Consider the following 5,000-nt stretch of genomic DNA (forward strand, 5'->3'; position numbering starts at 1 on the left):
CACCATTGAAAAACTATAGCCACAGTTAAAGTGATTACGTCACCGTAAATAGTAAAAAATGAAAAAAATATTTCCACTTTTTCACAAAATATAAGTAATTCTGTTCACATTTTATGGTTAAATTGCTGCATTATACTTCCTATTTTACTATATTGTTCGATGTGAACGTACACTCGTGAGTCATACATAGCCCATAGCAAGCAATTAATGTTGAGAACATTAATTCAAATCTTCCAGGTTTTTTGGATTTTTAACTAGTTGAGAAACAATTTTATCAGGTAAGAATTTGACGATTTGTTTAGTCCCGTTAGTTCTTACTTTTAATGTAAAAAAATTGCAATTTTTTTAAAACAAATTTTACCATAGAAAATTCGTGACATAGTCCCTTTAAGTATATCTATCTATCTAGGATAGATAGATCTAAGGTAGATCTAAGTATATCTATCTATCTATCTAGTATATTATGTATTATCTAATCTCTATTATGTACTCTTGATAGTTTTAATTACTTGCGATGTTTCGCAAACGACACCCAGTGTGCACCCCTGGGGGATGTTTATTCCGTGGACGCAGGTCAGGATGGGGAAGGGTGTTCGGCCCTAGAAGACGCGTGCATGTTTCTGTAGAGTGTAGAGCGTCTGGGGAGCATCTCGGTGAAGCAGACACGGATAAGTGCATTATATTTTACACCACGCGTGTGCGAAGTAACTTAATTAACGTGCGCGAACTGGATAGGACGATATGAGGGGGGGGGGGAGGAAATCATATGAGATTTCATAGAGTATAAAGCAAGTACTTGTACGATGGAATAACGGGCTACCTTGAACGATATTATTTGGCCAGTTATATTTTACGCCGCGTATATATACAAGATATTCGTTCAATATCCGCATAGGCACAGGAGGAAATCTCTCGAGATTTCGTACCGGGAAAAGCAATATCATTTACAGTGGAATCAATGGCTGTCATGGACCATACTTGTGGTCTCTTGAGGCTTTGAATCTGCGAACAGGAGACGTCACGACGGCGTCTGCTCCCTCCCTAATAGCGTCGTCGGCCATCTTTGAATCTAATTAATTTACGTGCTCGTATCGTGAACGTGCGTCACAGCACGCGCGCGCGCGCGTCTCCAAATTATATCCCTGATTACGTCATGTTATGTTGGACACTCGGGCGTAGCTTCTGGGTGTGAAACAAGGAGCGCAGCTATCCACGTAGATCTTCGGGAAAGATAAAAAGCCGAATAAAATAAAAGTCACAATAAAATAAGTGTAAATATTGATGTAGTCGTACGTGACAAATCATGTCACACAGCCACCCCGTGTCACAGTATGCACGTTGACGGGGAGCTGCACCCTTTCCTCTCGTTGTTACTCGACGGAGTCGAGAAATTGATCCCTAGCGTGTGATCGAGCTACGACCACGATTTATTTTCTGTGACGAGCGACGGGAAGCTGAGGAAATTCGGTCAGAGGATGCTTGCATGCCGTAACTAACCATCTTTCGTCGTTAACTTACGGATGTAACCGCGTGACGTAATCTCGTATAGGATGCTAGCAGATCATGCGAGTTAATGAGAGACGGAAGTATGGTTTGCTTGCAAGAAGCTGTAGAGGTGAAAGGGCGAAGAGACTTGTGAGAAGGAGAAGAAAGGGGGACAGATAAGGAGAGGAGATAATAGATGGGCGAGAGGGAGAGTGCAAGAGAAGAGTGAGGAGTAGGGGACAACATAATGGCGAGGATGAGGGGGTAACAGAAAGGTTAGGAGTAGGGAGCAGGATAATGATGCGGAAGAAGTGATAGCAGACGACTGAGGAGTAGATGATAAGATAGTGGTGAGGGAGAGGGGATAACAGAAGAGTGAGGAGTAGATGATAAGATAGTGGTGAGGGGGAGGGGATAACAGAAGAGTGGGGAGTAGATGATAAGATAGTGGTGAGGGGGAGGGGATAACAGAAGAGTGGGGAGTAGATGATAAGATAACGATGAGGAGGGGATAACATAAGAGTGGGGAGAAGAGGGAGCAGGGGAATAGAGAGGGGACGGGGATTTTAAAGAGGAAATGAGGAGCGAACAAGAGAAGGGCAAAGATACAGAGTGTAGGAGAAGGGCGAGGAGGGTGTATAGTATAACGGTGGGGACGACAAGAGAAGGGCAAAGAGTAGAGTACAATATATGGGTGAGATGGAGAGGGCGGATGCTGAATGTTAAGTGGGCTTCGTGACCCGTGGAGTCGAAGGTGACGAGCTGCAGAAATAATCTAATCGCTAATTACGCTACAGCCTATTAACGCAGCCAGCTTTAATTGGCAAGCTTGCACCATTCAACTATAATCATCATATCTGGTCTCATTAGTGCACGTATTTACTGATGAAGTCTTGCGTCGAGGTACGCCTAGCATTCATGCACCTCTCTAGACCATTTCCTATTTAGACGGTTGCCATTTCCTATAGCCGCAGTGGCTGTTAGTTATGCACGAAGCGTCGTTCTCGTTATAATGGCGTATAATATGTACCCGAGGTAACTATTTGATATGGTTAGGATTACGGTTAGGATGTTAGGGTTAGGGAGTAGGCGTAGGCGAGATACTCGCCGACCCCTCGGGTACTACATATACGTCAACGATCCCTTCAGCGTTAGTTATCATAGTGGAACTGCCTCCATAGCACGGACCTATGTTTATAAAGGACCATGTACGGGTTTTCCTTGAGTGATCTTAGTTACAGGTTGGTTTTGACTGTACTAGCTTGTGTGTAGGTAGCAGCCTTTCACTAACCGCCAACTATATACCCCTAATTCTGGCGTCACTTATACTTGCTCCATTTAAGTACAGAAAAATGCTCATATAGAGTTGGAGAGACTGTTGTAAAGGTGCAGTAGTTTATATCCTATGATCACGCCTCATCTAATATGGAGCACCGCGGGGCGTATGGGAAGTTTTCGTGTGTGCGAAAACCCTGTGTGCGGAAACGAAACGTGTGACGCATGCGGCCGGTCCTTTATGAAGATGCGGGTCGGATTTCAATAAAATAAACGTTCGCGGTATACGCTCTCACGAGCAACAATTGTGTACCGGCAATGGGACACACCAATACGTGTGTGCATAGTCCCTCAAGGCTGGGTTCGCCCGTGTCGGCGCAGTAGCGAGAGGTCGATGAGAGGGTATAGGCTGATTGCACCGCTTACCTGTCGTACTCACAGGCACTTGGAGCGTTTCAATAAAATATAAGGCTAAATAAATACGAAATCTATTTACTCGACCTATTGAAACGCTCCAAGTGCCTGTGGTCGTATACTGCCCGTGATCAATGACCGACCGACTTCAGACAGCAAGAGCAGAGTGTAAGACGGCGATGAGATCCAGCCCTTGTCGATAACTGCGTCGCCATGGCTCCCACCTTTGCTGCGTTCTGTCCGCATCGTCGGCGACTGTGAGCTGTGTTGAAGCAAACGGGTTCGCGTTGGCTTGGCGAGTGTGCGCGCAGACGACCGCCGCAGATGGGACGTCAGCGACCTGTGTTACTGCGTTCCTGTATTACAGTTGCGTACCTGCGTTACAGGTAGATAACAGGGAAGTGTTTGCACGGTAGTTACGCTGTGTGTTTATAGTCGCCGCATCGCATGGCCGCGTGTCATTTATAGCTACCGGTTGCTCGTCGGGGAGCTAGCTGCCAGCGAAACGTTAACCTTCGTTAATTGGCGTGCGCTGCCACAGATTGTGAGTTTACACGGGTAAGGAGTGTTGACTGCGTTAACCAGGTAGGTGTTTTGATGAAGGTACGAGCGAGACAGTTTTTGTCTGATTTGATAGGCGTAAGAGTGTGGTTCAGACAGCAGAACTAAGTCCGCGCATATCTCGCAAGTACGCACACACACACACGCGCGCGTATATATTTATGTATATGTATATATGTATATATATTGATGTATATGTATGTGCGGGCGCGCGCGCGTGTGCAGTGTGAGTTTATTTGTGGGTTGAGTCCTGCTGCCAGTGGTTACGGGTTAGGCGGCGAGATAGTAGGTGTGGCCGCGCATGGCACTTACCTGCTGTCATCTGAGTATCCCCATCATTAGACAGCACCTGATACCTGTTCCACTCTCTAGCCTCGAGCTACGTCTCATTCGGTAGCAACGCGACTGGCTGCGTGTCACTATATCGTATAGCGCCCATCCATCCATGCATGCATCAAGAGAAGCAATGCCTAGCTGCCATCTCGGGATCATCGTTGCGTAACCGCAGCAGGGGGCATTACGTAATTACACGCCGTGGTCGACGGGAGATATAGAAGGGTATCAGGTGATCCACTCGAATCTGCGAGGATTATGTGATAGTGCGCCGCTGAGTGGGAATCAACGAGACCGTAGGTATTAGACCGTAGGTATTAGACCGCACGCGAGCCAGCGACTGCCTGCTTGCCTGCCTGCCTGCGTGCCTGCATGCGTGTGTACGGTGTATTGCTTGTTATCAAGATCGTAGGACTATAGGACTATAAGAAGGAATATCTATTTCTGTGTCAGTGTGCAGCGGCAGCCATGGCGGCAAACAGCGTTTGTTCAAATTGTTGCAGATGAGCATCTGGACGGCATTTGCAGGAAATTGTCGGCAATAATAGGTGAAAGAGAGTATAGAAACATTAAGACTTTGGTAGTAAATAGATTTCGTATTTATTTAGCATAATATTTTATTTAAAGGCTTCAGGTGCCTGTGGTTTGGAACATGATTAGAGCGTGCTGGAGTTGTTACGGTAATGTTCTATTATACGATGACGTTCTCTGAAACGCCCAACAAAATTAACAAGACTATCAAACGTAGCTAATGTGTTTTTAGATAACATGATAGGAGTTTCTATCTAGTAGCTATATACGGTTCTTAACCACATAACACAACCGCGTAGCGGGTTCATGTTTGTCTAGCTTCAACGCCATGGTGGGTCGGCCAGGCACCCGCTGTGAGGCGGTTCGTTATCACTGATTAGGAATGTCTTAATTGTCCCTGA

Source organism: Priapulus caudatus, unplaced genomic scaffold (assembly GCF_000485595.1).
Source record: "Priapulus caudatus unplaced genomic scaffold, Priapulus_caudatus-5.0.1 Scaffold542, whole genome shotgun sequence".
NCBI lineage: Eukaryota > Metazoa > Priapulida > Priapulimorpha > Priapulimorphida > Priapulidae > Priapulus > Priapulus caudatus.